Source organism: Aphelocoma coerulescens, chromosome 4 (assembly GCF_041296385.1).
Source record: "Aphelocoma coerulescens isolate FSJ_1873_10779 chromosome 4, UR_Acoe_1.0, whole genome shotgun sequence".
Lineage (NCBI taxonomy): Eukaryota > Metazoa > Chordata > Aves > Passeriformes > Corvidae > Aphelocoma > Aphelocoma coerulescens.
This window is the reverse complement of record NC_091017.1, coordinates 41,747,847-41,768,840: the sequence shown is the minus strand read 5'-3', so window position 1 is coordinate 41,768,840 and position 20,994 is coordinate 41,747,847. Positions and strand designations below refer to the sequence as shown.

Here is a 20,994-nt window from a genome sequence, read left to right as displayed (position 1 = left end):
TCTGAGTAGTCTGCCTTGATGTCTTAAATAATCTGTATTTCACTCCTACACCCTATATTGAAAATCTGGATAATCATATAGCTGGATAATAGCAGTCAGGAGACAGACTACTAGACGGAGAAGTGGATTAATGTTTCTTGCTATGTTGTTATAGACTCGAACTGTTGTAATTCACTTGAGCACTGTGTATAAAGGCTTACATGTTTTGGCAGATATGTGTGATTCCTTCCTTCTATCCCCAAAACATTGAACACATCACAATTGCTATATTTATTACTTAAACACAAATCTTCTTCAGGGAAGACTCTGAAGCAACCTGCACAGATAGAAGTGCTCTGGAGCTGAGGATCCCACCAAGGGAGGGAGGAGAGCTTTCCTAGCCAGCAAGACCTCAACATTAGAACAGAAAGATGGGCCCAACCCCCTATTCTTGAGCTGGCAGTGAAGAAGCTGTGCCTCAGAGGCAGCTCTGACCCATCATGGAGATGTCACCCCCATGGAGTGTGGGCAACCAGGAGCAGGCAATTCACATGTGCAGAATATGGATATTCTACCCACTCCACTCTCAGTTGGTGTCATCAGCCTCTGGGAAGGAGCTCTGGTATTGTATCCACTCAGAGGGGAGCCAAGTCATCTCTGCTCACCAAAAGGAGCTAGTGGCCCAGACAGAGCTCCCAAAACCACATGTGGCCATCCTAGTATAAGGCTGCAGGGAGAGCCTATTTCTTCCACTGGGTTGTAGCCGAGAGAGCACTTGTGTCAGTGACCAAGTGGATGACCTGCTTAACCCAGTAGCAGAGTTACAGGATGAGTTAGAAAGGTTAAAGAGTACTACAGAATCAGAAAGGCTACTGGAATCAAGCTCTAGCTTCCCTGAGACAGCAGCAGCCACCAGAAATAATTAAAGATCAAGGGGATCCTCTATCCATCCCCCAGCAAGGAAAAGGCAGCAGGTGAAACAGAGCAAATAGAGGGTAGTCCATTCTCAGAGTGGCAAGTGAAATCCTTCACCCACCTCACTCCCCACAGATGCCTATGCACAATAATTATGAGGCTTTGTATGTCATGAATGAGTAGGGAACTGCTGGTCAAACTGAAAGGAAAGAAGTAAACAGGCAGAGCTCACATGCACAGGTGACCTGGAAAAAGTACAGAGATGAAGTTTGGTTGTTTAGGGGTGAGGAAGGCCAAGGCGAAGCTGGAACTGAACCTGGCAAGGGATGCAAAGAATAACAAGAAGGGCTTCTATAGGTTTGTTATCCAGAAAAGGAAGGTAAAAGAAGGCTTAACTCCTCAATAAACAATGATGGTAAACTGGTAACAGTGGATGATGAGAAGACTGAGGTAATCAACAACTTTTTTGCCTCAGTCTTCAATGGCAACCTCTCTTCCCACACCTCTTGAGAGGATGAACAGCAGGCTGGGGTCTGGGGGAGCAAAGTGCTTCCCCCTGTAAGTAAAGATCAGTTACATGACCACTTGAGGAACCTGAGTGTACATAAGTCTATGGGACCTGATGAGATTCATCCCATAGTCCTGAGGGAACTGGCTGATGTAGTTGCCAAGCCACAGTCCATGATGCAGGCATAAATGTTAACACTGAGGGTGAGGAGAAATATTTAATGGAGGAGCTTTCACCAGCCCTTGAAATTATCTTTCTACAAAGTCCAAAACAATACAAACAGTTATCTTGTTTGCACAGCACATATTTGTGGAATCAGCAGCACAGAGCTTAGAAGTATTTCATACTTACCATACATATGAGAAGAATTACCTTGCTTTTATTTTTTTTACTCTACTATAAAAAGGTATCAAGATAAGTTGCAATTACCAATGAATTTGATGTATAATATATTGCAATAATGTCCCTTCCATCAAATCAAGTGTTTATTATGTCTGCATGGAAAAATCTTATGACTCTTAAAGATGTCTATGTGTTTCTTAAGGTACAAAGGTGAGTACTGAAATGAGCACAGCAGACTTGTCCAAACTAGGATGAAAGTGTTAGCTGAAGAATGAATGCCTCCATCGCATGCTAAGAAATGAAGTGAGAGGCATATGAGTATGTTTGGTTACAGGAGGAGAAGATTATACTATCTGGAGAGGAGAAGAAATTATTTATTGTTTTTATGAGCCTTTAAACATCATTTTTCAAACTCAAAACCCTCTAGGTTTTTAATTTCTTACCCAAAATGAACAAACTAAATGCAAAATGAATTCAATTTTTCATGACCATTTAGTTTAAAAACAACCATTATTCATATGCTTATGTTCCAATCCAAAATAAAAACTACCTATGCATAACTTGTAAATTACAGTCTTTCACTGCTATAAATGTTAAAAAATGTCACCACTTTATTTTCTAGAATGGCTGGCAGCAGGAAAGCAGTACAAGCTGGTACTTGAGACCCTGGCAAGTAAAAATTAAATTTGTACTTCTCTGTTGATGAATTATTAGATGGTGTGGGAGAAGTCATGGAGATTTGATCCAGTAAGTTGCCACAGTTGTGCCTCGCACCAGCCTTCAAGGTATGTATTACTTCATCAGCCTCACAGTACATATGGAAGATTTATTTATTTTAAAAAATCTCAAAATTCTAAGGAAAATCATGCTCATTCACACCCTGCAATTAGAAATTTTTCCATGCAGAGTTTTGATTTTTACTAATTCAAGGGTTTACTAACTCAAATTTTTTGACAGGATCTAATGATTAGAAAAACAAACAAAAAAAAAATCTCCAAAAGCCTTTAAAAGAGCAGAAGAAAAAGCAGAGAAGCTCAGAATATCCATCAGCTTTGTGTGCGCAATTAAACACTCCTAACAATACAGTTGCTACTGAATTGTTTCAAAGTGAATTGATTTGTATAATAGAAAAAAATGAAGATTAGGCATCATTAAAAATGGTACATATTTGCTTAAAATTAGTAACAAATTCCTAAAAAAAAACAACCCCAGAAACATCTAATTTAGTGACCCTGAAATAAACACCTTTCTACATATATAGACATATAGATAGATAGATAGATAGATAGAGCATCAGGCAGCATCAAAACATACCTATGTTACACCTGCAACTCTTCTCTCAAACAGACTTGACTGCAAAAGTTCTTGATCTGTCTCTGGAAACTGTCAGCAAAAGCTGATGTTTCCTGAGGTAAAAAAAACAAAATTGAAACTGTGAACTGGACTGAGACCAATCTCATTTCACAAAGCTATTCCAATGGAATGCCAAAAAACCTCTGAACACTAATCATGGTGACCTTATTTACACCAGTTATTTCATGGTGATAGATTATTTGTCCCATTACCATTCTCGAGCTGTACAAGTTCCCAAAATAAATAAATTGTAAATAACTAAATCTTTTTCCAAATAATGCCAAGGTCTGGCTGCAGCTGCATTTGTTTTACTTGCAGGACACTGAGAAAATCAAGGCTAATCAGAGTAGAGAGATTAATTCCTTATGTGGAATTAGATTCACCTGTGCTCTGAACTCTTGCAAAAGGAAACAAAAGCCATGAATATTGGTTAAGCGGGATGATTAAAAATAAATAAAACGAAATGTGGTGGGTTTTTGTACCTGCTTTTTTTACTTCCAAGGACCATATCCAGTCAAAAACGTAGCCTCTAAGCAATACAGGCTTACCACAGGGTTTTCACAGATTCACAGAATGGCTAATACTGGAAGGGAACACTGGAGATCATCTGGCCCAACCCCTGCTCAAGAAGGGCCACCAAGATTAGGGTGCCCAGGACTATGTCCACATGGCTTTTCAGTATCTCCAGAGGTGGGTATTTCACAGTCTCCCTGGGAAACATGTAATCCATGCAGTTTTCTTTCAAAAACTACATTTTTCTCATCCTTAGTATAATTTTTCCTTAAATTGTCTTCTAGGATCTGAGTTAATGCCCAGTGATATACCGTCCCATCTTTAATGATTCGGACTGTACAAATCTCTTTAATTTTATCTCTTAAAAAAACCCTATGACTTGCTAACAAATTAATTTTGCCAACTGTGAAATGCTTCCTCCACATTTAAAAAAAAAAAAAGTAATTTTCAAAAGTTCATTTATAAAAAAATTCCAGTTTTCAGGGCTCAGAAATAATGCAGAAAAAGAGAATTTGTCTAAACCTGTAAACAGCAAAATAAAGCATTATTACACTTCCTCATGATGAAGTAACTGAAAATTAGCAGCTTAGCATAATCTACATTTACAATAGCTCTTATGTTACAATGCAAAAGGCACCAATTTTGCCCTCAATTTCTACACGTGCAATGTTAGTATCTTCCAAAGACTTACACAGAATAGAGAGAAACAATGAAAAGAAGCTATTCTTACCTTTTCTATGGAAAAGAAAATTTTATGGAAAAAAAAAAACAACTTTGCCCAACTAAGAAACAAGACTATGCACTAAACATTCAAAGGTGATTGTGATGTCTTGGCAGGAAGCATTATTTAGGGTATTGCAACAAGTCAATAGTGCTAATTATCAATCATGATTAAAACCTCCTCAATAACAACTAGACCTTATGAAAATATATTAAGTATCTTTCTTTTTGTACAATGCATACTATTTGAAATGTATAAACCTTATTGAGAACGGCTTCAGATACACAAGAAATAAAAACAACTTCACCACTTGAGCTTGCAGGAGCAGGTGACAAGAGGGGAAGTGGCCCAATTCACACACACCTCTTCATAGCAAGGGAATGTACAGTTTTGCTTCCAGGTGATGGCAGTATGGGTTTATCAAGGTATTGCTTACTTTCTATCAGGTGAAAGTCATGGGAATAAGCATTCTCAAGTGAAGAAGATGAACTCACTCACCCTCTGAATCCTGTATTTCAATCATATCTTAAGGAACTACAGTTGCTAAGTTTGAAATAAGTAGATTAGATGTGAAATTATTTGTCAAAGCCCTCACTACATTTAAAGACAATGAATAATTATTATTGATGACACAGAATTTTGCTAGAACTTATCCCTGAAATTAGGCAAGGAAAAGAGATGCTTGCCTCCTCTGGGAAATCAGAAACACAGACAGATGTTATTTCCTATTTTAAACTACTTTGAGATTCCCATAGCATTAACATTCTAAATAATCAATTTCAAGTGTGTATCTCTACTCCAAAGTCAAATAAGAAAATAGACATTTTACCTCTATGAAATTAAAATTCATGATGAAAGAACTACACCTTGTAGCCATTATCTCTGTCATACCAATGCATTTACAGCCTCATCTCCAATCAAATAAGACATCAATCAATAAGGTACCATCCACACATTTGACTACATACCTAATATTAATGGTCCCTAACTGCGCCAGGGACAACAGCAGGACTGGCAGGACTGATGATAAATTTCATCAGGTTAAAGTAATTTCCCTTCTATCTATTCCTTTCCACGTCTACTGTTGCCCTGCTTATGAGGCAACATTATTCTTGAACTTAAAACACGTTTTTTCATGTTGTCTGGAATGCAAATGATCTTCAGTGCCTAATGACTGTTTTTGGATCAGATCTTGCAAGGAATTAATTCACAATACCTTCCAAATGTAATCTCCAGCAATGCAGGTGAAATCAAGACTCCATGAAGTCATTTGCCTCATTTCTATACTAAATCCTGCTTCCACTGTTTCCAAAATACCTCACCTAGCCCAGTGATCACCACCAGACCAAATTAATCAGATCAAATTCTCTTCCCAGACTTTCCTTCTCTTTGTTCTGGTGCCCTTCCTTTGTAAAACCAATTCTTTCCCCTACATTCATCTCCTAATCTTACCAGATCTTGTACCCAATTTTCTCCCTTCCTTTTCCCATGTCAGTCATGACACAGACTTCGTGTGCTACACATTCAATTCTAAGCTTGCCTCAGCAGACACCGTATGTTCCCAACATACTAGTCCACAGGATTCTGCTCTGATATTCCATAAAATGGCAAAGGTTAATAATGCTAAGTGACAAGCAATTCTAGTTACCTAGGAAGAATTGAAACATTTTCATTGGGAATGCAAAAGTGGTAGTACTGAAAGTTTTAAAACTTGTTCAACTTTGGGCCTATGAAACAGATAATAAGGATGGATTTGATAAAATCCCCTTCTCCGAGTAATTTCACCTTCCTGCTTCAAAGTAGGACAGTAAGACTATTTAAAGTAAAATAATATGTATAAATAAGAAAAATAGTTTTCTCTACTTGAGGTTTCTGAAATATGCATTTAGCCTGAAAAATCTCCAAATATTCAACCTGATACAGATATTCTACATTAGGAATTCCATCCATTATGCCTTATGCTCAGTAGTGTTGTAAGCCACTTAAAATCAAAAATTCTATTGAGAAATACTCAACAAACCTAACAGACATTTCATCAGTTCTGCTTACAGTAATTAAGTGCAAAATTCTACAATGTATTAGAGTATAAACTGTTTGACTTGAATCAGGGAAGTCCCTAGATTGCTCTATTACAATATTAATTGTCAAAGCTGACAAAAGGAACCTTCTGTCAAAAATACTAAAACTCAAGTAGAGATTTAAAAGAATTGGCCCAAGAACTGCAATTATTTTAACAAAGCAGCGCACACTTATGCCATCCAAATCACTTTCAATTATCATTATTTCAGTTAACTAATTTGCTGGTTTTAATGATAGGGAAAATTACATACAGGGTTTTTTTTAATGTATTTCAAAACTTGTAGTTTATATAGAAATAATGTATAATTTTTTCTTTATAAAAAACTACTGCAGAATGCACTATTACACCTCTGTTTTTAGACAAGGCTACAAATTTATGCACGTGTATATATATGCATGTATGTGTGTGTACATATATATAAAAATATTAATTAATTAATATATCTGTATATAAGCATGTGACTAGGAAAGTAGTTTCGTACAGTCAGAATACTCAGCATAGAGCTATTCACTACAAAAGGCTGTCAAGAAAGCTGAGTTCTTTCCCTTCCACAGGCAGCTCACCTCTGGCAGAAGGCAGCAGATATTCCCTTTATTTGTAACTCTGAAATTTTCTGAAAAAGAGAGTCCTGAGCTTCCTTCTGAAAACTAAGCAGCATCAATTCTTTCAAAACACGTTTGGCATAGTTGCTGTTTTACCCGGTCGCTCACTGGTTACAATGCACACATGAGATAACAGAAAGCACAGGTTCAAAACCCCTGCAAATAAAGGATGCCCACTTGATCTCCACTTTCAGAAGACTGACGCAGCCAGCTGTGATAACAGACTCTGCACTCATCCTTATGCTCCTGTGGAACACCTCCCTCGCACCACAAGAAATCCCAAGAGTCCCCCTGGATCACAGTGAGCACATAGGAATTGCCACAGCTCCATGATTAGGAGCTATTCATTTGGGAGGATGCAGGGACTGAGTTCAAGACCCTGCTATTATGAATGCTTAATTTAGTATAGTGAAATGTTCATTGTTGTGGAATCTGAAAGGCTGCTTTCCCATCCCAAAGGGCTGCCTTAATCCCTAGATTACAGAGTTCTTCTCTCTGGCTTAAAAGGCATTTAAGTACTTAATTTTAAATAGAACAGCTCCATCATGAAAGTCTCTGAAAGGACTAGTCAATGTTTAACATAAAAACCTGAATGTAAAACCCTTGGAAAAAGGGAAGAAGCGTGACTCCAGTCCCTCAAATATTTCAGCAAAGTATTTTAAGTAAAACCATTTTACACCATCTTTTCTGGAAGCTCATCAGCGCATTTTAGGACATCATCTGCATATCACCATGGAAAAAGAGTCGTGAGCATCCATGCTGCATCTTCACTGTTTTCACAAATAAGGCCGCTGGTGCAAAGGTTCCTTGAAGCTCAACACATGGGTCACATTTTGTAAGCCATGAAAATGCTGTGGAGCAGCAAATTATCAGCTTATACAGCTATGGAATTTGAAACAAAATCCTCAGGAGTTTTCTTCTCAGTACTTGACAGGTGAGGTATGAATACATTGACATTTAAATGCTTGATTTAGATGTCTGCTGGGACATTTAGGCACCAGCATCCCTCTTGCAAATTTGTCTCAAACACTTCAAGCTTTACAGACAAACAATACTTGTAATAATGAATTTGAAGAGTTTAATAATAATGTCATCAGCTAATCTGCTTAAATTATCTCAGTTCCTTCAGCTAACCTAAATAAAAATGTTGCTTTTAATTCTCAAAGAATCACAGAATCATAGAATGTTGGAATGTACTTTAAAGATCATCTAGTCCCAACCTCCCTGCTATAGGCAGGGACACCTTCCACTAGACCAGGTTGCTCAAAGCCTTATCCAACCTGCCCTTGAACACTGCCTGGGCTGGGGCATCCACAACCTCCCTGAGCAACCTGTTCCAGTGCCTTACCCACTCTCACAGTAAAGAATTTTTTCTAATACCTAACCTAAGTTTCACCTCTTTCAATTTGTACCCATTACTCCTTGTCCTACCACTACTGCTCCTGATGAAGAGTCCCTCTCTGGCTTCCTTCAGATACTGGAAGGTTGCTGTGAGGTCTCCACTCAACTTTCTCTTCTCCAGGCTGAGCAGCCCCAGCTCTCTCAGCCTGTCTTCATAGCAAAGCTGCTGCAATACTCTGGATTGATAAAGTTGATAAACTTTGTGGCCCTCCTCTGCACTTGCTCCATGTTCTTCCTAAAATTGGGGACCCCACAGCTGGACACAGCACTCCAGGTGGGGTCTCACAAGAGCAGAGCAGAGCAGAGGGGAAGAATCCCCTCCTTCGACTTGTTAACCACACTGCTTTGGATGCAGCCCAGAATACAGTTGGCTATAAGGGCAACAAAAACCCAAAACGCTTACCTTAAAATGCTGGTGAAGACCATTAAGAGCCATAACTATTCCTGCTATATCATTCAGAAATTCACAGTACTTGAAATAAAAGGAGAAAATAATCCACTAAGTCTATCACATCTTATACTGCTTGTGTATAATAAACATAAAAATAATTTTACAAAGTATAAGCAATTGGGGTTTTTTGGCACAGGTAAGATTTACTTTCATTTCAGCATGGGGTTATATAATACATAATGTAATAGCACACTATAAGCACACATGCTTTTTATGTAGAAAATAAAAAAAAATAAAGAAACCCAACCCCCCAAAAAACTTCAAAGGAAAAAAGAACCCTACAGAAGTCCCCACGCAAAATGTTCTGGCAGAGTTCAGAACAATGTCTGCTTGGGTGACTGGGTAAACTTCAAAGGTACTGATCCAGCAGCTTCAAGTTCCTACTGCTAATGCTCTGCACGCAAATTTGCAATAAAATTGCTTTATTAATGATCTCCGTTCTATTTTTCTTAGATTTTTAGGAACAAATAGGCTCAAACTGCATTAAAGTGAAGTACTATACTTTTCAGCCTGATATGGGTGGTTGGGTGGGTTTTAGGAGTAAAAATGTAACTATCAATGTCTTGTCCCTACAAGATCACTGCAGTAGTCACAAGCTGGCATTCAGAGTCACTCTGCTTCCCTGAAAAGAGACAACAAACAGCACTCATCTATAATATTTCCTAGTTTAAGAAATCCTAAGCTGATGGGAAATTAAAAGTGCGGTTTAACTAGTAAATTATTCTACTATTTCTCATATTACAAGTAAAGACTAACTTCAGGAAATCTTTAGTTTGGATGTCACGCTTGGAACTCCAACTCCTCAGCAAAACGTAATCAAATAATTCTGGTGATGGTAAAGTTCTTTATAAATTTCTGAGGCAGTTGACTGTTGAAAGCATTAAGAATAAGCTCTTTCTTTATGTCTTTCACTATTTCACTTCTGTAACATTTCATATGATTAAATAACCACTTCTTTGCATTTCTTCACTATGAGAATATATTTAACATTCTCACTGCTGTAAGCATTTTCACAGTAAACAGCTTAACTGTTCCTCTATTCGTGTTCATGACTCATGTGACTTTTGGAGAACAGAGATATCACTAAAAGGCTTGAAAAATCCTATACATCCTTCTTATAATGGATTATATAAGAATCTTTGATTTGCATTATATGGTACATATTTTAAGCACACAGGCTGGAACTTATGAACATAAAAGCAAGGTGTAGGGATTTCAGCATAAGAACCTTACTCCCAATATTGGGCACTCAGGTCACTGTACAAGCACCAGTGTCTTTGGAGATCATCACACTGACAAATAAATGGCAATTAGGATTGCTGTGTGAGGCAACTATTAATAAACTATTAAAACAAAAACAATTGCCTTTACTTGATATATAATTACATTTCTTATATAATTGTTTACCACTTATTCATTATTCATATTTTTAAAGTAAATAACTATAAATGGAAAATAATCACATATGGTGAAGAAGATAAATCTTTTATATAGATTTAAGCACTGTCATCTTACGGAAAGCAGAGGACTTGTATGTAATTATTATAAGAAATAATTAAAAGTATGACACAATTTAAAGAAATTGAACAGGACACTAAAAGGCATTTCATAACACTTAGGTTAATTAAATTGCAATACAGTTTTCCAAAGGAAGTGATTATATTTTATTAAAACACCAAGGGAGGCAAGGAAGGAAAATGTGGCATATGTGTACTCCTACAAAGTAGTATTCCTCTGCTTGGGCTTCTAGGCTACATCTATGCAGATTTTGGGGAGAAATAGGAACTAACCGCTCAGAACGCATAGAACTGAGCTTTTCCAGGTCTTCTACTAGCTCACAGCTAGTCCATGGGACCAGTCTAGAGGTACTCCAGAGTGAACCCACTGGAGTACAGTAAACTAGGCACTGGGTGCTCAGCAACACCTATTGTGCTATGAAAACTGTTTGTTGATATAAGCTTAGCCACTGATGGCCACCCATAAAGGCCAAAACAAAAACATGGCATTCATCAGCTTGCATTCAGCGCTCTGCAGACACAGACAAAGAGTTTTCAGTTACTCTCAGCAGCAAAGTCTTTGCATCAGCCTAAACGATTGACGGAGTCAGCTCACATCGATCTGCAGAAGGTCACTGTATTTTCTTTCAGCAGAGTTTGAGCTATCGGCTCTAAAGGCTGCCGTAGCTGCAGAAGTCAGCCAGCTGCCGTGAGCTTTCCCAGTTATGCTGCCTCATGCCCAGCCAGCCTTCCCTGGCTGTGATGCTGTGGCACGACATCAAAGAGACAGTGAGCCTAAAGCAGACACAGCCTCAAAGCGGTTCAGTCACTCCAGCACAGGGCTCAAGACTGACTGGTAAGCTCAGTCAGCCTCCACAGTTCTATGCTATCCAATTTATATAAATCTTCAAGGTCAGCTGAGAACACATTCACACTGCAAAACAGTATTATAGCACCTGAAATAAGAAGCTCACTTAAGTTTTAAACTCAGCATTCGTAAAAGTAAACTTTACCAGAATAGAAAGAACTGAATACCCTATTCTTCACACTACTTTACTGTATTCACATCTATTTCAAAGCAGTTTGGATTGAATCCAAAGAGCTACCAGATGCTGTTTGCTGTTCCCTGAAGAGAACCACAGATTATATCATAATAACAGACTGCAAATTAGAATTAAAAGTGATACATCATAAATCTCTTTCTTTGGTTAGACTCTGTGCTTTGAGGCTTCTAAATATGATTTTTGTATTTTTTAGTAAGTGCTTTTATTTTCTTTTGTTTTCTACAGCTGGTTTCTTTGGCTAACATTCATGCTGCCCAAATTGCAAACAGATATTCTTCCACATATCAGCACTACTTGCTGAGACCATATTTTAATTTAGATTTCCAACATTGGCACAGAGAATTGTGCAAGGCTTCTTGCATTCATATTAGTGGAAGGTGCCAATAAGCACTCCTGGGATGTGACATTAGACACATGCACAAGTCTAGCCTAGCACAAGTCAAAATGAAGATAATTAATCTCAGTGCCACCCCAAAAGAGACAATGAACATTCCCATCTGACCTACAGATAATCATGTTTTGAGTAGGACAAATGTCCATATTATGACCATAACAGCAGAAAATCAAAACCAGTGTGAGATCCATGCTTAGACCTACTAATGCCACAAGGTAACACTTGGTGATACTTTACTGGAAATATTTTTCCATTCATCATTTTCTCATCAGTGGGGATTCAAAAACTTACACATATTTTATATTTTCTCATCAATGGAGAAATATACTAAAACTTTCCAAATTTCTGTCTACTTGGAGTTTTTTCCCAAATGACACAGAAGACCAGACTCTTTGAGTGCTGAGATGATCCTTTTTATATTATTCACATGACCCAAACTACTCTTTTCCCTCAATATATATTTTTCCTCACTATGCTTCCTAGGTAAATACACACAAGCACTGACATCATATCCAAAACCTATTGGCTATTCACCAAAATTATCAGACAGCACTTCTGAAGCAGATATATTTGAAAGGCACCCAGAACAATCTTTGAAGCTAGTGGGTCATTTGGCTCTCCTCTGAAATAACAGAAATAATGTCCTTTATCATTAAAGGACAATTTCTTATTTAAGAAGAGGAGATCTCTTTTGCTGTTTGAATTGTGACCCACTGCTCACCTCAAAGTGATACAGGTAGTCAATGACAATTTTCATTTCTGGTCTTATTCAGTACCTCTGTTCCCAAAAGAAAAGGTACATAATTAGCAAACAGCACAACTTCTGCACCTCACACATCAGGAGGGCTGTGATGTTGTACTCCTACCATTATTTCACATACCAGCTTCTGTAAGGCTGATGCGATAATAGCACACTTTCAATTCACCAGCAGTAACAGGAGCATTGAATTCTTTGTACAGCAAAATCACAAATGAAACAAAGGAAAACTATGACTGTATTAAGATCAGCGAAGACTCAGCTTTACCTTAAATGTCATGATTTTTTTTTCTAAGTTAATACTGGAAGACAATACTTAATAATAGCTCTTCTGCCACCCACAGAGTAAATGCAGATAAATTAGACAAGTACTGAACTTTTAATAAACCAGCCTATTATGTACTCAGGAACTCTTGTGTACTTATGTTACAAGCTTTCTTTCCACTTTCTTTGCATGAGAGAACACATGGAAGACTTGAATTTAAATTTGTCAGCTAAATGCAAAGCTGATAAAAAAAATTAGAATTAAGAGCAAAGCACAAAAATTCTTTGCCATCACCCGTGCCATAATCCGTTCCCTTTCCTGCAACTGCTAATGCTGAACCATGACTCTTCTTGCTTTCTGTCCTCCTCCCTGGCCTTTTTAACTAAATTTCTAATTTTGAATCAGTTCAAGATTACAGTCTCAAAATTGCCTCCCTTTGTCATTCTATTCTATTACTACTTTTCTACCATTTTCTACTGCATTATCCCCTATATTATGTCTTCATTATCTTCTCTATAAAAATTATTTGGCCTTCATATTTGAAGTTTTCTATGACATCAAATTGGGCTTCATTCCAGTGGCCAATTAACTCCTGCTATGAAATCTCCCTAAAAGCTTACTTTTAGATCTAGCGTTTCAGGACACCTTTATATCTTGCTTTGGGGAGACAGTATCTTGGGGGTTTGGGTGGTTTTTTTCAGGGGGGTAGTGGTGGTGTGGCTCTTCCATGCTATTATTGTAGTTTTACACTTCATCATCAAAAGCTGCACTACAGCAAATATGCCCATTCACCACAAATATTTCCAGTCTACTCATCAAAAACCAACCAACCAAACAAAACCCACAAAAAACCCCAAACCCCCACACTAGAATTAAGAGATTTGAAAGTTATTTAGTCAGTTCAAGTGAAACACACAGATTTCTCTCAAATTCATTCACCTGTCATTTTCAAACTATCAGAATGTGTTTCTTCCAAAATGTTGCTTTATGATTTGAACAAACGATTCATAAGTTAAATGTACCTTTTGCACAAGTGCATCATATATGTTTGGAAAACAACGAGCCAGATTTGAGGTTAAGACAGAAGACTAATATTATTGGAATACTGTCATAGAAAAGGATTAGTGATAGGATGACAGACTTGCTCTTCACAAAAATAAATGTGAGATGATATTTGCTAATTGAGATTTCTATAGTGTGCTGGAAAAATCACAGTACAAATCCTTTTGCTTTATCACAAATGCAATAATATTGTGACAGGAGAAGTCTATGACAGATTTCTAGCAAAAATAACCCATTAGCTCCTTATGGTTGGTTACTTTTTTCAGCATTTTCCTTCAAATATGTTACTAGGGCTGCAAGTTGTCATGACATATTATTTATGAGGCATATGTCTTTTGTTAAGCACTGTTCTTTTTATCGATTTTTTGACAGGTTTTACTTACTGCTAGATAATATACTAGAACATTTTACTGTCATTGGTCATGTTAGAACTGTAAATTAAAACATTGTGATAAGGAACTGTGACTCATTAATTCAAATTGTAACAGTTAGACAACAGGAAAGTTGTGGTATTTGATTTATTAGGAAAATAAAACTTTCTGTATTAAAAAACATAGCTGACTATTTGAGGCAAAACATGCCAAAATAATAATGTCAAAATGATTCATCTGCATCAGGAAGAGTATCTTCTCATAAAACAATGTAGGATGGCACTAATTATATCATTATTAGACAATTTTTTGTTTCATTGCTCCCAATACCTCAATTTTAAGTGCATTTACTTAACAGGACACTAAGAACTTATATTAACCTAGAAATCTAAAAGAGGGAAATTTTATTTAATCTTTTTTGCTTTATTTAATTATCTACACTACAAGCAGAGTGATAAATACCCAGGTGGAGTACTGTGTCAGCTGCTAACTTGCAGCTGTATGCAATTATCTTGTGCTGTCTGAAAATAGTTCAGTGAGCTTCAGTATCTCTGCTTTTTTGTGTTGCACAAGCCTAAACAAATATTATTCAAGAAGCTTCTCATTTTTCAGAGGGTGAACAGGACATGCTATTAACACATTAAGTATCTGCTAGAAATCTCTAGATCAAATCAACATATCAGTAAATTCATCAGTGGAGGTTTTATCTAATTACTTCACATGATACATGAGTGGTATCATATGAATATGAAGAGCAATAGCAGTGAATCCACACAAATTAATACACAAGGTTTAATAAAGACAGTATAATTCATGTAGACATCTGTAAAATCATTACATCACCAATGATTCAGTCCAGCTCAATTTAAGGCAGAACAGGTGAGACTAACTAATCTGGTAGTCATACATTCTGACTACAGCATAGTGATACTCACAGGCAGGAAAACCTAGGTGATCTTTTAAATGTTTTCATAAAGCTACCCCCCTTCTCACCCACTGTAAAAAACTCCAAACAAACCACAAAATAAAAAAGGTAGACTCTCTAGTATTGTATTATTAGTCCATTTATGTTTTCCTTTTTTTTTTCTTCTTTTTTTCATTTAATTTTTTTGAGTCTGGTGGATACAATTAGGCCAAAATTAATTAGATGGAAGAACTGAAGGGATAATAAATCTCTTCACAGTTCTAATGCCATTACTCCAATTTAGGAAACAGTCTAAGCAGAAGGTTGAGCTAGCTCAAAGTCAATCAAAATCAGTTTAGGAGGTCCTACAAGGCCATGAACTGGCTCAATCTCAAGACACTTGTTCTGGCTTTTGGAAGCTCAGTACTGCTTAAAAGCCTGGAAACTGAGCTCACCTCAGGTTTGTCTGATGAGCTCATTCACTTGTTGTATGTATGTTGTATGTTGTATCTATATGAACTTGCATATGTTCAGTAAACAATTACCTACCAAGCAGAAAATGACCTATAATTATTACATAAATTTAAAGATTTTCTGAAAATTTCAATTAATGCAACCATCATGCAGTTTCAAGACAAATCAACAAAATCCCCACACAAACACTACAGCTTCTGCTAGTTACAAGGCAATAGCTGTGGAATTCCTGAGACGAGTTCTCTGTCTGCAGCTTGGCAGTTGCTATTTATGGGGTCTCAGGAAAGACACTTTCCTTCAGGAAAGTAATATTTATGACTGTGCTGCTGCCTCTGCTTCTCTTGCACAGACTGCCTTTGAAAGACAGTTCAGGGAGGGGATGGCATGCCTCTCAGGCTTTGCAGATACACCATGGTAACACCCAGGAATTTGTAGATTGATGAGGTCTTTTAAACAGCCTCTTTCACTCTGCTTCTGGTCTTCCTCCATGCGTTTAGTCTAACACCTATGTGAAAGTCTCTTGTGATTTCCTGATGTGAGGCCTGTTTTCATACCTTATATTCTGGTAAAAATAATTGCAAGCATTTATTTTCCTGAAACTCAACAAGAAGTCTGGAGTTATAGAAAAAGGAGACCAAAGTGAGCCATTTCGCCTGCAATTACAGACCTTCCCAAAGTGGCATAACTAGGTCAACTTTTCATACACATTCTGATTTCCTGTTTTGGTATGTACCTTAGCATGATGATAAATAATTAGTAGTTATTAACCAAGCTCCTGGCTTATTCAAAGGAGAGCAATAAGCTTCTCCAGAGGACAATTCGGCACCTTAAATTAGGCTGTTGGTAAAGAATTGCTCTCTGGAGAAGCCATGTTCTCTCATACACTTTGACGAGATCCTAGGGAGATTAGTGAGGCAATTTAGCCTGCTAAATTAGATACTAACAGTCATGCCATATTGATACCTTCTCCTAAGTCTGAATATAGTGCAACCCCACTTACATATTTCAAATGTGAGTAGGTTGTGTTGCTCATCTGCATTTAAACTGTTCTCTAAGGCAAATAAAATTGTACACACATTACCTTTACATGGACATCTTATTAAACATAATGATTATCATTAGCATCTCCTACAATATTGGTACTTTTAAAATGGCTCATAGCTCCATAGTAATCTCATATATCATGTCTGGTGACATACTCAATGATTCAAATATTCTTAGGACTGAAAAAAGATAAAAGGCCTGAATAAATGTTCTGATTTAATACTCATTCAACTGATTCACAGCTACAGAATTAAAGACAAGAAAGGCTCTTCTTCAAAAATGAAAAAATACAAGCTACAAGTTTCTTAAGCAAAAAATTTGATTTTTGATCAAAAATATCTGAAACTAAAGATAACCTGCAATGTCATAAAAGAACTTAAACCTCAAAAAGGGTAGAGGAAAGAAAAAAAAAATGAGCTAAGAACTGTGTGAGAAGGAAACCACTTGATCAGTCAAAGACACAAAAAAAATTAGCAAGAAAGAGTTGGATAATTAGACCTAAAGTATTTTTTATTTACTGCCTACAGCTTCTTGGAAAACTAAAAATCCATAATTAATTAATAAAAATATTTTCTATAATAACAGTTACTTCGTAAGACACATGACTCCAGGTTTGCACTTTCCCTGTCCCAGACAAGAACACTGGCAATATACTGAAGTCACTTTATAAGGCCTCACTCTTGCAATGTCAAAAACCATGAGAGAAGCACAGGTGCAATTACCTCAGAAAATGAGGCTGCCTCTTTATCCTTGGCCATCTCTCTCCCTGCTGCAGCTGTATCATTATTTTAAAATGGTATGTCAGTTTTTCAATTTATATCCTGGTCTTGGCCATAAAATGTTTCAAAGACCATCTAAGGATGCATATGATTTATTGGCCTACTGTAATCTATGTCACATTAAATTAAGTAGTAATATAATTCATTACTTTTTTAAGACTAAATACTTCTTCATATATTATTCTATTGGAAATAACAGGAATAATTGAATCCTTGACATAAACTCTGTAAGAAACATGAATATGGGGATTTTCCACCTCTTTCTTTACACTTAGCAAACTACAGAGAGAGACCTACTTTTACATTTACTTCTGTGTTGTATAGTGTGTGACACATCGTATGTGATAGGACCAGGGTGAATAGTTTTAAACTAAAAGAAGGGAGATTTAGATTAGATATTAGGAAGAAATTCTTCACTCATATGGTAGTGGGACAACAAAACAAGTTCCAGAGAAGCGGTGGATGCCCCACCCCTGGAATTGATCAGGCCAGGTTGGATGGGGCCCCAGGCAACCTGATCTAATGGGTGACACCATTGGAACTAGATGATCTTTAAGGTCGGCTGCCAGCTCAAACCATTCTGTGATGACTCCATAATATAACCATCCAAGGAGAGCTGTTACCTTGCCAAATTTTAAAAGAGAAAAAAAAAAAAAAAATCGTCAGTTAGAGATCAATTATGCATTGATAATGCACTATAATAACATAATGCTTTACTTTTATTCAGAAGATAAACTAAATATTCTGAAGTTTTTCAGCAGTTTACCTTTTCTTCCTCAAGTTCCAATATCATAACTGTCAATTAATGATCCAAGTAAAAGTATCTAATACAACAAAAATACAGTAATTGAGTCCTCTGCATACCACCTCAAAGTGTTTCACAATACAATGATCTGTTATTGGTATTAGGTTACACCATTATTCAGTTCTGTATGCCTCAATCACTATTTTGCTATCTAGCTGACTTCAGCTGGGATATATTCAGTGGCTTAAGTAACTGTTGTAGAAACTGTACATTTGTGTTGGTAAGGCTGAGAAAAAGATCAGGCAAGACATGTGTGTAGAATAGAAAAGCACTTCCTGCCATGTCCAGTGATGACACTGTAGCTGCAGATATTAAATAGCCTTATGATTATGTTAATGGCCTTCCATTTCCTCCTTAAGAAGATAAACAACTCTATCTGTTTGTACTGTATTTACAATTGAAATATGTCACTGATTACTAGCAAAAGAGCCCAAATTATATTCTTAAACAGACTCAAGAGCTCTCTTACACTGCACTGAAGAGTTGCTGGAGAACAAATAGAATGACATGAAACAGGTGGCAACACTGCCAGACATCTAACCCAGCTCCGGTGCACAGTGCAGCTGAAGAGGAGAGCACACAGAAAGCAAAGCTGATTCAATGTCAAGTGTCAAAGCAGAGTGAAAGCAGATCTTATTTAAATGCTCAGCCCACAAAATCACTGCTGCTTGGAACACCTCTGCATGTGCTGTGCTGCTGACACCCTCACCCTAATTAGACTGGCTACTTCAGGATGCCAGTAGCTGCAGTCCTTCCTTTCCCCTCTACACCAAGAGTTTCTATTAATAGGAAGGTTTACGAAGGCATTATAGAGATAAAACATTTTGCAAATCCATACTCAGTGCTCTGTGTCTTAGTAAGACCCTAAGAAGTGCTTGTATAACCAAAACTACAGCCACAGAAATCAACAATCACTACATTTATGGCGATATATATTGCCACATCGCGTCACACAACCAGAGGAAGAAGCAATCCCTGAATTTGAAAAACAGTATGAAAGAACATCTGAAAAATGCACAGCATTATTACAGAGATGATAAAAAGCAAGACTATGTCTTAACCAGTGCTCTGTTGAATACAAAGAAGGTAGAGTAAGCAAGGGTAAGGTGAAATGAAAATTTTTTCAAGAATTAGGAAGAGAAAACACTTTAAAGTGGTTAACATGTTGACTAAAGACATGATATAACTGGATAAATGCTACAATCATTTGAGTGAGACTTTATCGAGATATACTTAGAGAGGAAAAACTCTACGGGACCACATACGAACCACACAAAATACTGACTGGGCATAGTACTGCATGAAAATATATGAGAAATATAATATACTGAATGTTAACAGAGTTACAAAACTAGCACTGTATGCTAGAGGTTGTACATGGAGAGGCTGTACCACCAGTTTTAGTGGGGCAATTAACTTTCTGATGCATTGATACAGATAAACACAGAATACTGTAAATATGCTGCTAATCTGTACAGTTGCATTAGTGTGATAGCAAGAATGAAGAACAGTAAAGAGCTATTCTGTAATGCAAGAGTAATAAGCATGATCAAAATTAGAGCAAATTAATATACACCAGAAAAAAAAATACTATTGAAAGAGTATAGTAATTTTTTACGAGTACATAAGGAGAGCAAATGAAAACAATGAAAAGTAGTTACTGTCAGCACATGAAGAAATGGTCCTTGAAGTATGAAAAGAAAAACAAGCCTAAATAAATGCAAGCACATTTAGTGAGGCTAATTGGGTTGCTTTGCTGAAAGAAAGGCAACCAGGTCACCATCTTGGAAAGTGTTCATGAAAGACCTGGAGAGAGGCAGAGGGGTAGTCTAATGAGTATTCTGTAGAAAGTCATAAATAACTTCAAAGCCATTGGAACTGATGATTCAACGATACCTTCCTTCCAACCCTATCATCCACAAATGCAAGTACTGAATTATGGAAGGTGCAACTATTAAAAAAAAAAAGGGGCTCTTCCAAGACACGTGAAGTTGTCGGAAACATGGGGGAAAACAAAACATGGAAAAGAACAAAACACTGTGTATTATGCAGGGTCAGTCCTGTTTCTGGGGAGTACAGCAGTATGACAAAATGACACATTAATCATGCAACTGTTTTCATTAACGTGAAATGAAGTAACAAGCTCTATCTGGAAATAAATGTAAATACCCATGTTGATTATTTTGACTGAATTATAGTAATTTTGACAGCCAAATGTCGGTGACTATTTAAAGTGAATGAGGCATTGGTTAGGAGGTTAGCTGGACTCTTCATCTGGCCTTAATTAGTTTTCTGACACTGGTTGTAGTAGGAATTTCAGGATCAGAGTTCAATCCAGGAGGCAGGTGACTAAAGAAGAAAACATGTTTTTAAATATCTTGGAGGATCTGGTCCCTCCTCCAGCTCTTTTTGCTCCAACTTAAAATTAAGAATGAGGAAAATGATGTCATGGACCCATCGACACCATGACATCAACTCATGTTGACCTGTATACATGGTTTGGGGTAAGAGACACTATTTCACAGTTATAAATCTTGTCTTGGAGCTTTTTACAATACAGAGATCAAATATCATATGGGATGTTCCACACATCCTGTGCCATGCTTGTTTTCATGAAAAAAAGAAATTCAAGAACTCTAAGCCCATAAAAAAAGAAATTGTGAACTCTACCAAGAACTTTAAGCTATGTGAGAACGATAAGAAAGAACTTAAAG

General features: G+C 37.0%; 1 protein-coding gene across 9 annotated transcripts in view; it reads right to left on the bottom strand.

Moving 5' to 3' along the window:
• Positions 1 to 20,994, bottom strand: part of GALNTL6 (polypeptide N-acetylgalactosaminyltransferase like 6) — a 451,443-nt gene that overhangs the window by 313,528 nt on the left and 116,921 nt on the right. Inside the window, exons 1-2 of one of the 9 annotated variants that reach the window (XM_069013727.1) lie at positions 4,639 to 4,713; positions 3,059 to 3,150 (exon numbers count right to left, since the gene is read on the bottom strand). The exons of 1 other annotated variant lie outside the window; for it this stretch is intronic. The gene's annotated coding sequence lies outside the window, so the exon portion shown is untranslated. Of the gene's footprint in view, positions 1 to 3,058; positions 3,151 to 3,261; positions 3,404 to 4,340; positions 4,538 to 4,591; positions 4,715 to 20,994 lie in introns of those variants that run through there. 7 more of the 9 variants (XM_069013730.1, XM_069013726.1, XM_069013731.1 and 4 more) reach the window with 7 other exon arrangements.